This window comes from Papio anubis, chromosome 12, assembly GCF_008728515.1.
Source record: "Papio anubis isolate 15944 chromosome 12, Panubis1.0, whole genome shotgun sequence".
Classification (NCBI taxonomy): domain Eukaryota; kingdom Metazoa; phylum Chordata; class Mammalia; order Primates; family Cercopithecidae; genus Papio; species Papio anubis.
The window spans coordinates 50,476,883-50,489,697 of NC_044987.1; the positions used below are offsets into that span (position 1 = coordinate 50,476,883).

Here is a 12,815-nt window from a genome sequence, read left to right on the forward strand (position 1 = left end):
AGAGCTTCAAATTCTCTCTTCGACCTGCCAATCATTCCCACCCAGCCAATGTTTCCTCTTTGGAAAGACTGAACCAGATTGGACCTGAGGCGTCAGACATGGATGATGGTGGGGGTAAAATGCTGCACAGGGAACACAGATATAAAAGAAGGTACTTAGTGAATTATGAGACATACCCCCACCCCGACACTTGTCTAAGCCCCTCTCCTCCCTTCACTCCCAGAACCTGGTAACCAGGCTTTTAACCTGAAATAAATGATATTAAGAGACTCTGGGGAAACTGACTTGGCATAGAGATTTATAGGTCCTGATATTTGAGTGTCTCCAAAATGAACACATCACCTGTTTACCACTATTCAACAATACTTGCCTGCACAGAGAGCTTCCAATCAGCATTTTAGTGCCTCATTATTAATTTGGACTTATAAGCAAGGATCACCAGACACCTGAGGATATCCTTAAAACAAAACAATAACAAAGAATCCAGAGAATCAAGAGATAATGCAAAGAATAGAGGGAAACATCAAAATACCTCTAATTAATATACTTAAGAAGATGAGACGCACATTAATTGAGAACAGTAGCTTTTAAAAAGGAACATTTAGGGAAGAAAGAGCTTTGGACATTTAAATGTATTAGATCACACCTAGAATATCATGTTCAGTTCTAGGAGGACTCTCCCCTACCCCCATCATAGGAGGGGCATTGACAAAGTAGAGGTTGCCCAGAGGAAGTCAGAACCTGGATGTATTCATTCATGCACATACATGTGCACATGGCAAACATTTGTCATTTGCCTTCATGAGCCAACCAGACACAGTTCTAGGAGCGAAGGAATCAGAAAAGAGCCAGGGGAGGCTGAGTGCTCAGGATTTGGGAAAGGATGGAGACAGATAATACAAAATAAAGTACAGTGGTGAGCAGAGTGTGAGAGAAGAGGGGAGACCAGCAGAAGTGTCTGCAGAAAGCCGTAAGGGGAACAGCTGAAGGATGTGAAGGGGAGAAGGTGTGTTACCAAAAGAACAGAAGAAATTAGAGCTTTTCCTTCCTTCTTTCCCTCCCTGCTTCCCTCCCTCCCTCCCTCTTTCTCTCTCACTCTGTTTCATATATGAAAGGCTATTAAATAGAGGGAGAGAATTTGTTCTACATAGGAGATAAAAAAGGATTCAGGTAATGACTGAAAATGGGAAACAAACTAAGCTGTTTGAGCAAGGAATATTAAATTCCTACTCAAGACTGGCTTTTGTCTGAAAGGTGTTCTTTTCACATCCTCTTGTGTCCAGATAAATCCAAAGTGTTCCAAATAGAAACCTGCTGTTTCTGCTATAGTTCTCCGCCGAACCGAGCTAGCTTGATAAGTTCTTGTGTATCTGTTAGTTTATTCTAAAACCGATCAAACAAAAGTAGATTGTATCAAAGAGGATAATTTCTTAAATTGATTTATAGAAACCAGCTCCATTTTGGTTAAAATAAATAGGAAAGTTGTTGGAATGTGGTGATTCCTGGCTTTTGGATTTAAAGCATGAATACCATTCTCGAGCAAGTCCCACAAAATTCAGGCACAGACTAAAGGAGATGGAGAATAAATTTTCCAGCAAATAACAGTGGAAAAAAACTTACCCTGTAACTGTGCTATAACAACCCCCAGAATCGGGCTTCAGTCATCCTGCATCTCCCAAATTTTCAGCCTTTTGTTGTACAAACTGCAAATAATTGACACCAGGCTCTGAGTCAGCTTTCTGATCCTCACCCTCATGGTTCAAATTGGAGTCTAATTATAGGATCTCCTCCTACACCTCCATAAGCAGCATGCTTGGGATTTCTTCTCAAATTATTAATCAGAGGAAAGATAAATTTGCCTGTTTTAGTTATACAGGGATGAATTGTCTCCTAGCTGATTTTTGTTTATTTATGCATAAAGGTCTACTTTTAATGGTTGCTTACTTTTATTATTTCCTAATTTTTTCGTGAGTCTGGAGGATAGAATGGTCAGATTAGTATATGTTTCATACAGCCCTATCTGTCACTGCAGCACAGCCCTCATCTATAAATATTCCTTAGGCTCTGATGTATAAATTGCTTCAATAGTTAAAGATGTATATTCCCATGTTCCCAGTCACTCGAATTCAGAAAGCCTAGGTCATAATGATATCCCTTTAAATCCAATGTGTTCCAACATGGACTCGGTGTCATTTTCTTTTCTTCCTCTCAATGGTAGCTCCTTTCTGTTCCCAGTCAGTTGCCCAAGCTGGAAACTTGAGGGAACCTTGGACACTTCCACTCTTTCTCATGGGCCATACTGAATTAATCAGCAAAGACTCTTATTTACACTTACCAAATGTATGGTCCTTCTCCATTTCCATCTTCTTCACCATTTCTCACCCAACCATTGAAAGAGATGTCTAAATGACCTCCAGGTTTTCTATCCACTATCCAGGCTTTCCATCATAATACTGGGAACTAAATGACAAATATCATATATCCCTTAAAAAACCCTCAATGATTTTATAATATCTTTGTTTTAGAGGTCAAATTTATAGCAAATAGTACTGTGCAATGAATGGTATGGGGTTATATTTTGGCCTCACTTAAGAGACAATTCCAAATTCATGTACAACCAGGGAGTTCTTCACTTTCTTATACATCCTTTGCCAAAAATTAGGGAAACAATTTTTTAGAAAAAAAGTACTGAAATAAGCAAAAGAAATTTCTTTTCTGAGTCATGGAAGTAGCTAAACTGAGCATGAAATTGTTACCATAAATTGCACTGAGGAATTTCTATTCAGTTCCTGTTTATGAGTTTGGGGGCTGTGGGTAATTTCCCATTATGTGATTTTTCTGGCTGCATACCACAAAATACTTGCAATATTAATATGATAAATAGGAACACATTTAGCATCTCAAGGAGTAAAAGGTAATCTTCAGACTGAGGGAGAATCTAGCTAGGTGATTTTAGGATTCAGAAATAGATAATTATGTTGAGAACAAAGTTATGAATAAAAACAATTCTCTCAATCCATCTCTCTGCCGCTTCTTGCTTTCACCTCAATTGAAAACTGAAAATTATTTTAGTGGGAGAGCTATAGAGGAGTAGAACATATTTAACGAATTCTCCACATTTTGAAATGGCTGGTTCACTTTCTTCTCAGGAAAAGGGAGAGATGGCCACATTAGCAGCCTCACTCCATCAGTTAGACATATGTCAGGTACCTGCAATGTGCCTCACAGATACTAAGTAAGTACTTACAGATAAATAGTTGTATGTATGTTGAGTGCTGCAAAAGAAAAGTATCTGTTGTATTTGAAGGAAAGACCTGCCGTATCTCAAAATGATATCTTGAGAAGCTTTCATTTGAGGAGTTTATTGGGGAAATCAAACAAAGCCTTTTCATTTTGATCATGCCAAATCACCTGTAGAATTCACTATAGACATATATCTATAGTCATATCAGAAATTGGCTGCTAAATGGTTACTTAGGGTAATCAAACAAGTCTGAGACAGCCATGGACCTGTTCATGTCAGGAACAAAACGGAGAAAAGTAATCCCTTGTAAAAGGAAGTCTGGAATCAATGTAGCGAAAAAAAAAAAAAAAAATGAATAAAACTAGGACTAGAAGATTCGAGTTTGAGTCCCAGTTCTGCTGTGTGGCCTTGGATAAATTGACTAGCCTCCTTGAGCCTCCATATTCCCTTAGTGGTCTTCCCAATGTGGCTCTATTTACCTAGGAATAGTGGTGTATTAGTTTGTTTTCATGCTGCTGATGAAGAAGCAAGTCACATTTTACATGGATGGCGTCAGGCAAAGAGGAAACTTAGATGTTATTTTAGCTCCTAGCTCCATGATTTTTATACAAAAGAACAAGACAAATTCTGCAAAGATTTAATATTAGAGTTTGCCAAGAAAGATTTTCTTATCTGGTGGATGCAGTCTTAGATACTATGCCTTAAATTAAAAGGCACAGTTCCTAGTTCCTTCTGATGCACCATTAGCTATAAATCACACCAATTAAACTATAGCCTGTGCATCCCTGCTCTGGCACTTTCACTCAACCTGCCAATAAAATCTTGAGAGAATCACCATTGGTAGCTAGGCCCTAGTAATACCTGAAGTTTCCATTTTCCCCCACAGAGTTTCACATTTACTCTTTCATGCATGATGTCCTTTGTGGCTTTATTTTTACAGCTAAGACAGAAATCTAATTCTACTTTTGAGATAAATCTCAGACAGAGGAAGTAGTCATGTAGGCAGGTTGGGATACTTTTAAAGACTGCATTGGCATGAATTACTTTTGTCACCACTTTCTATTTATACTGTACAATTCAGTTTACCAGACATTTTTATGTTTTATGTTTCTTCATTTGATCTTCACAGCAATCTTGTAATGTAAGCAGGAAATCAGTGATGTCTCCATTTTGTAGACAGGGAATATAAAGCTTCAAGAGAGCCTCATGGTTTTTTTTGTTGTTGTTCATTTATTGAGCACCTAGTCTGTTCCTAACAATGGACTATGCCATTTACAACTGCTGTTGTGTTTACCTTTCAAAAAATCTGATCAGGTAACCACTGTTTTTCTATTGTACCTATGAGAAAACTGAGTATTCTCTAAATTGAGTGTCTTATGCAAAATCCACACTAAAAATCAGTAATAAACTTATGATTCAAACATGAATCAGATTTATCTCAGAGTCTTAAAAAATAATAATACATCAGTTACTCCTATCACCGAAAGAAAACAGACTTTGCCAACTTCAGAAAGCTTCTGTGCTGACTCCATTTTGCAATAATCCTGATAATCAAAGAAAATCTGCCTTTATTAATCTATAAAATAAAGCTTGCATGAAGCCAAATTGAAATTTGATGCATGTAATTTTCAGAGTTATATGAATATTATATGAAATAGCTAGTTAGGGATTCAGATTGTTATTTGCCTATAAAACTTACTTTATTTCACACATTAAAGAATTGCTAAGTGTTTGGCTGAAACCTCTTTAAAGTTTCTCCATCCAAGCTGCAAGAGATTGTTCTAGTCAAGACAAATGATCCCAATTCTATCTGAAAACAGAGAAGAGGTGGGGAGGAATGGACAAAGACATACCTTAATTCAGTGTATTATTAAAAATTATTCTAAAAGGCTGATCTATTTAGTATTAGATCTGGTAAACTAAATGATCATTTTTGTTTATCAGAACTCTTCATTTAACTCATCCAATTCAGCAAGCATTTATATTAGCATTTATTAGCTGATAACTGTGTGCCACACTCTGTGCCAAGTGTTAGGAACACAGAAAAAAAAAACTTGATAACATCCTTGCCCTCACGGTATCCACAACTGAGTTATTAATGGTCAATGCCAAAGAGGTACAAGAGATAGGTGCATACATCGTCTTCCTTTGTGGAGTGCAGAAAAGATAGACTCTTGCTATTGTCTAGAATTTCTGGTTAAAGTTGGATTCTGATGAATTTAGTTCATAATCTATTTGTCTCTCTCTGTCTCTGTATCTCTCTCTATGTCTCTCTGTCTCTCTGTCTGTCTCTCTCTCTCTCTCTCTCTCACACACACACACACACACACACACACACACACACATGGATTGGTAAGCCAAACATCTGTAAATCTTTAGCAATGGAAAATTCCATGTCACCACTTCAACACAGAGGCAGTTTGCCAACTTGAGAGATGAGCTAAGTCAAGGGTTGAAGTAAAAGCTAGTGAAATCCTTAGGCCGTAGCCTGGAGAGATCCACCCCAAATCCTTCCAGTCACCAGAGCTCAGTGCTCTTGATGGAGGTGGGCATTCCAATGCATATCTGGGAGGGAAGCCAGCCTCCTCAAATAGTTCCTAATGGTGCCCTTCCTGACAGGATGACTTGAAAAGCAGCCAGGGTGAGAAAAGCTCTATGTGTATCTCTGAAGCCTAAAGTAATGTGACTGGGTCCCTTCTGTGCATATCTGGTTCTGAAATCCCAGGAAAACTAGAAAAAGAAGAGGTAATGAAATGGCAACCATCTAATATTTTCTGAGCTCCAAATAATTAAAATTATTTTTGTATCATCAAATGAAAGAATCTTGACAAAGCATTGCTTCTTGAAATTGAGGTATAAACAGTGTTCTATGGCTAATCCTCTTATGTGTGACTATTTGGTTAAAAGTCCAGTGGAAAGAGAGCAGTAGTACATTTGTTTGGGATTTTCTAGTTTTAAACATTCTGAATTATCATATTTCATTGATTATAAGACTCACATCTTCCCCTCTCCACAAAATTCATTTCAGCTTGTGAAATCAGAAGAGTCTTGTGTCCACCCTCTCCAAAAAAAGATGCTATTATTAATTGATGGTGCATTTTAAAATCAATACTGCTTAAAAGGATGAAAATAAATTATATTCTCTTAGATATTCAGAACAACAATGTATAGGGGTAGGGATGATTTCTCCATTTTACAAATGAGAAAACAGTATCTCTGAGTGGGTATAGTATTTTCTTAACATCTCTCAGAGCCAGGACTCAAATCCAGAAACTCTGATACCAAGGTACTGCTTTGAACCCCAAGTTGCTCTTCTCGCTCTGTAAGTAACCAGATAGTTCACAAAGATTTAACCTGTCCCAATTTGTCCATTTTAACATGGAACTGACTGTATTAGCGTCTTTCCATGATAGAAGGGTTTCTTGATATCCTGTTACCATCTAAAAAGAACATGATACTCCTCAAATGGAGCAGATATTTAAATACCAAATGTTCTTTTTGTATTCACAAGAAGAAACTAGAAAATTACAAGCAACTATGCACTAGCCTGTGAGCCTCTTGAGGAAAAAAATCTGTTCAGTGGATTCAGTATCCCTAGCAATTAGGATTGTGCAAGGCATGTAATAAACCCCGAAGAAATATTTACTGAATAAATGAAAGAAGGATGTTTCTACCAAAGAAATGGAAACATTTATAATTGCTCACAGCACCTCATCCCTGGAGCAGTGATTAGATGCTCTGCTAAGAATAGATGTAAATCATTCCTGCTTCATCCTTACCATGTACCCTTCCTGAGCCTCAGTGACAATGAGGGTCACATCCAGGTAAACAATATTGTGACCCCAAACAGACTACACACCATTGACATTTACCCTAACCCTATTGGAAGTTATCCTAAAGCTCAAATTTCCTTTATTATAAGACACCAAGAGCTTCTAGTTCAGCTGTGTCTATTTAAAGCGTTGCGTACGTACAGCAGGTGTTCTCTTCAAACTAATTCTCCTGTAGTGTGGAAATGGATAACTCAGCAGGAAAGTAGTCTCTGTTGCTTGGATGTGCAGAGTCCTGTTTACAGCCCAGTGATCTTACCAGTTGTTGTTAAAGCTGCACACGTTTATAATGAACAAATAGAAAGAGGGTGCCACCGTCACCGTTAGTACCACTAAGAACTGCATATGTCTTTGTCCTAATAGGAGTTGCCAAAGTAATAACAGCAACACCTATCTTATATTTTCAAATCACTTCAGTCAAATCTCATTTTGAGTCTCACAACCACTTTGTGAGGTGAACCTCACAATTTGTAGATGAACAAACTGAGGTTCAGTAACTTCCCAAGGCCTCATTAGCAATAAATGACAAGATTAAGACTAAAAGCTGGCCTTCTAACATAGAGTTTCTAACCCTGTTTCCTCTGTTCATGGCTTCCTCTTGTCTGGCAATCATGAGACACCTGGATGAGGTCGTGACTGATCCTGTGGCATGCTGCCCACCAGCTCACTTGCGAAGGGGAGAGGGCAGGCCATGGCCTCATGCTATTGCCTAACCCACTGAGTATATTGTTTTCTTTTCTTAGAACCAAGGTAAGCCACCTGAGTCTTGAAGACATGAGCAGTTGGGCAGTTTTAATCAATGCAGATTAATCCTATTGCATTAAACAACACCAGCCTTCTTATAGGAGACAATGCCTCCTTTTCTGTGTGAATGGTAGCTTTGCATTCTGAGTCGCCTTATTCACCCTTAACAAATTGCAAACAAGTGTATGGCAGAGCCCACCTCACTGTGTAGTTTGTGATGTTCACACCTATGACCTTGCTCCATCCAAGTGTCCATCAGTAGCTCAAAGCCTTGAGACAACACTGATGAATGAAGTCACTGATATTCCTGAAAACAGCAGCAGCTTTGGAATTGGACATTATTCTCCTGGACTCCAAGTCAACTTATGAGAGTATCCTGAGTGGTTGCCTAGCAGATGAGAAGTTCCATCTGATGGCAAGTGTCCTAAAGTATGGCCATCTGTGGCTCATTCCTATATGACCTGGTGAAGACATCAATTCATAACAGGTAGAGGGAGGCTCTAACAGGGGTCTCTAGGAGCAGACACAGGTTTCCATTTTACTCAGTACAGAAAGGGGTTATAATTTTCACAAGTGATGAACAAGAATAGGTGGGGAATTACACACAGAATAGAAGGAATTGACAGTCATTACCAAGCGCCAATCTTTTAGATCCATCAGCTCTCTCATAATCTTCTCAACAGATCTTGAGGTAGGTCCAATTCTTATTCCTATTTTACTTGAGAAAAATCAAGCACAGAAAGGTTAATAACTTTCATAGTAATGTATAGCTATTTAGTGGCACAACCAAGATTCTGACTCCTGACTCCATCTACATAACCCAAATCTTGTATACTTTTTACTATTATCATCCATCTTGTCCAAGTGAAAACAAATGCCAGAGCCCCAGAATAAATGCACCTAGTCAGGAACAATGGCTTTACATACCCAAAAATGTGGAGGAAAAAAATGGGTTATCATACACAGAGGTGGGGAAAGAACTAGCTGGAGGTAATGTTTCATGAGGCTCCTCTAAAACATTTGCTTAAGAGTTGAGTTTCAGTGTTTTGCTTCTTGTTACAGAATAAAATCCCCCCAAAACATAAAATAACTTGGAATTTAAAAAGCATTTATCAGTCACCTATTTCATGTAAAGCAAGACAGAAGAAAGTGCTGCATTTTTAATATTGTTCTATACCTCAGCATGATCATGATTAATTTTCCTGTCCATGTCCTATTCTGGAAGCAAATTCTTTCAGGTTCTGACTTGTTCAAAACTATGAAAGTCCTGTCTACACAGAAGGTAGACTGATAGACCCTGAGGTTTGGGAATAGAGATGAGTGAGGCATCCCAAGTCTCCAAGTAGCTTACAGTTTGATAGAGGGAAGGCCAGCATGCACCTGACTAACACAATAGATGAAGGGAAGGAAGAGCAAGATGTCAAGAGGGGAAGGGTAGAGAATTGAGGAGGCGTTACATTCTAAACAATTGTGGTGTTATAACCGATGTCGTGACATCATGGATACAAAATGGCTTCATGGAGATACAGGGTTGAATCCTAGCTCCATGTCCAATGTTACCTTGTAGCTCTGTGACTTTTGTGAAGTTAGTTAACCTCTCTGAACCTCTGTTTCCTCATCTGTAAAATAATATATCTACCTCAGAACTTTCTTAGGAAAAATAATATATTTTTTAAAGTATGTGGTGCAGATCCTAGCTCATTGCAGGTGCTTAGTAAACATGAATTCCACTTTGGATGATATAAAGATTGAAGCATTTGAAAATTTCATTCGAATGTTCTCCTGAGGCTTAGAATGAAGACAATGTTATGAATTTGACTGAAAAATGTTCCAAAGGGGCAGGCATAGATATGAGTAAAATATTTGAGGAAGAGAGAGAGAATTAATATTTAATGGATATGGTAGTGTTAGGTTTTTCTGTTTTAACTTGTTGAGAAATACAATTTCAGTACTTCTATAAAACATAAAGACTTATATTTCACAATTTGCATAGCAGGTTTCATGTTTACTTCTAGAGCGTTTCTAACTATAAACTTGTTTATCTCCAAGAAATTGGAGACAGAGCTCCGCTGCCACAGACACACCATTTATATTTATAAACCCAGATCTTACTAGTTTTACTACAATGAAATTTCTTGTGTGTATGTTTAGTTTTCAAAGAAAAGTAGCAAAGAGACAGATAAGCCCCTCTGACACAGGATTTAGATTAAGATGACTGTCAAAATAGGAAAGATGAAAACAAGGTAGATTCCAATTAAGGCAAATACAGTATAAATCATTCATACTGGGGAATTTTGACACTGTAGAATGTCATGCAGTCGAAACATTTGGAAAGCATGGCAGAAAACATTTTGGGTATCTAAAAAGCCATACAGTAAGGCAAATATAATTTATTATTAAGGCAAGTATCCTGTTGTGTTATATAAAATGTAGCAGCTTACAAGAGCCTCACAAAGTGTTGATTGTATATAGACGAAGTGTCAGAGAATTGTTTCCAATGTATGACATGATTGACATGGAGAGATTTCCTAGAGAACAATAAAAATAGCAGAAGAATTTGGAAGTGGTAGTGATTTGACAGAAATAAAGCCTTGGAATTAGAATATTTAGTCTTGAAAAAAGTATTACTAGGGGAGATGCATGTTCATCTTTCTTACTGCAAAAACATAAAAATGAAAATGGACAATTTCAGTACCTGGAGCCATTTTGTAACTGAATTCATCCAGGTATTCTACTCACTCCCTCATTTATTTTTTATTTACCAAAAAAAAAGTTTATTGAGCATCTCAGACACTATGTTAGGAAAAGGAAGTTCCAAGGAGAATGAAAAATATTTCCTGCCCTCAGAGGGCTCAGTCTAATGGAAGATGAACAACTGTACAAATAACTGCAAGTTGATGTGATGAATACAATAAAGTAGCAAAGTGATTAAATGAGGGTTGAGACTTGCACAGAGTTAGATGTTTAAGAAGGGACAGCTGGAAGGTGGGATCTCCTGCCTTTATCATGGGTAATAAAGTCTTCAAAGTTATAAAGGAGAGTGTCCTCTCTCTCTAGATGGGAGAGTTAGTGGTACTCAGAGGTGACATGTGGTATTTATCAAGTGGCAATGTAAAGCATGGGTCAGAAAAAGTTAAGAGTTCCTGATCTATGTTCCAGACAAGGCCATTTTCTTCTCTGGGAAATGCTATTAGAGGCTGTGAGATTTTTGTGCAAAGCTTTGACCAGTAGTTCCACTTCTGGTGCCCTACTAACCTGCTGTCAACATGCACACATACACCAAGATCCCTGTTTATGATTGCAAAAAGCTGGACAAGCCTAAATATCTAATGATAAGGGAGTTGTTAAATACAGTCTAAACTATGGAATAGAGTATTAAGAGTATTAAGAAAAATGATATTTATGTACATTGTAGAAGGCAGGAAAATATCCAAATTGCACTATTAAAAAAGGAGAAAAAGTCTTAATACAATAAATAGTTATGGTCTCGTTTGTATAGGTATGTGTGTATATACACACACAGCTACCCACAAACACACATATACATATCTAGCACACAATCATACATGTATCACTAGGGTAAGTTGTAGGGAAAGAGAGCAGTGAGAGAGAAGGTAGGGGAAGGCAGAAGAGACAAGAGAGTCTCTCAATTTTTATCCTGTGATTTTCTATATATTTCAAAATTTTCAACATCCATAGACTTCATTTTGTAATTTAAAAAAGAAATGAGATAATGCCCATAAAGCATTGAACATATTGTCTGCCATGTGGCCAGCAATAAATGTTAATTGACTCTTCCAAGGTGACAAGAAAATACGACTTGCTCAAAATGATTTAAATCTGCATACAGTATCGTATCTTTATTTTTTAAATTTTAAATAAAGACAAGGTCTCTCTTTGTCACTCAAGCTGGAGTGCAGTGGTGAGATCATAAGTCACTGAAACCTTGAAATCCTGGGCTCAAGTGATTCTCCTGCCTCAGTCTCCCAAATAGCTGGGACTATATGTGTGTGTCACCACGTCTGGCCTGCATACAGTATCATATTGATGTTTATAAATAAATGTTTTCTCTCACTAGAAAATGAAATAAATTTTCTTAAATTATAGTCAATAGGTTTTTACCTTAAATATGTTGTTAAATATGTATTCTGCTTATTTAATCACTTAGGACTTAATTATTCAAAGCTAAGCATAAGCAGGAAGCCTTCCAAATCTGGATAATACCAGACTTTGCTTATGCACCAGAAATTTCCAGCCAACTATTATGGCTTTATCTGTTGTGTATTAAACTTTAAAAATATTTAATATTCAGAGTTTATTTTCCTGTTATCTATTTATTACTGAAAACGAAGGTCAAATCTTTTAGAAAAGCTATCCCTACAGTACTCAATACATATTCAGTAAGCCGAAATGAAATTACACTTTGTAGAACTTTTTCTTATAAAGAATTTGAAACACTCTATAAGTAGATCATCTTTTATTATATTCATTCATCCTTGTTTTATTAAAGTTGTGAATAAATTGAATTGAAAATCAAATTGTTTTCTGAAATGTACTGATGTACTCTATTAAAATTCTTCATGGTGAGTTTCTTTGTAATTAAAATAACCATTTATAATTTCAATTAACATTTTTAAGTTTATTCGTGGGTAAGTTAAGCCTGCTGAATTTCTAAAGCAAGACATTGTTTTGCCAAGGAAATGATAGAAGTTTCTAGGTTGTGATAAAAAATATTGAAACATCAAAAGACATTTCTTTTTACATGTTTATTGTGTTAATAAGTACCTTAGAACCTATTCTTTCTTTATTTTTATTGAGTTGACATGCCAAAAATATTTTTTTCTGTGAAACAATGGCAAAGGTATAATATATAGATTTCTTTGATATTTTTTATACCCATAATTTTTAATGTTTGAAAAGTTCTAAAATTTGGCATGTGGGGCAAAGTTATGGGACAAAATTGAGGTATGATCCCAGTGGTCAACTTCTAGCAGACC

General features: G+C 36.9%; 1 protein-coding gene and 1 long non-coding RNA gene across 32 annotated transcripts in view; one reads left to right on the forward strand and one right to left on the reverse strand.

Moving 5' to 3' along the window:
- The window catches only part of DLG2 (discs large MAGUK scaffold protein 2), a 2,166,350-nt gene that overhangs the window by 1,976,313 nt on the left and 177,222 nt on the right, over window positions 1–12,815 (forward strand). The window contains exon 1 of one of the 24 annotated variants that reach the window (XM_009187036.3): window positions 4,916–8,509. The exons of the other annotated variants lie outside the window; for them this stretch is intronic. The gene's annotated coding sequence lies outside the window, so the exon portion shown is untranslated. Of the gene's footprint in view, window positions 1–4,915; window positions 8,510–12,815 lie in introns of those variants that run through there. 24 annotated transcript variants of the gene reach the window in all.
- LOC103877780 overlaps window positions 370–12,815 on the reverse strand; it is an 80,104-nt gene continuing 67,658 nt past the window's right edge. For 5 of the 8 annotated variants that reach the window (XR_004177635.1, XR_004177632.1, XR_004177636.1 and 2 more), the window contains 5 exons: window positions 8,452–8,536; window positions 4,944–5,054; window positions 2,336–2,460; window positions 1,621–1,703; window positions 370–457 (listed from right to left, as the gene is read on the reverse strand). This is a non-coding gene — a long non-coding RNA (uncharacterized LOC103877780). Of the gene's footprint in view, window positions 458–1,620; window positions 1,704–2,335; window positions 2,461–4,943; window positions 5,055–7,218; window positions 7,349–8,451; window positions 8,537–12,815 lie in introns of all 8 variants that reach the window. The other 3 variants (XR_004177638.1, XR_004177637.1, XR_004177639.1) reach the window with 3 other exon arrangements.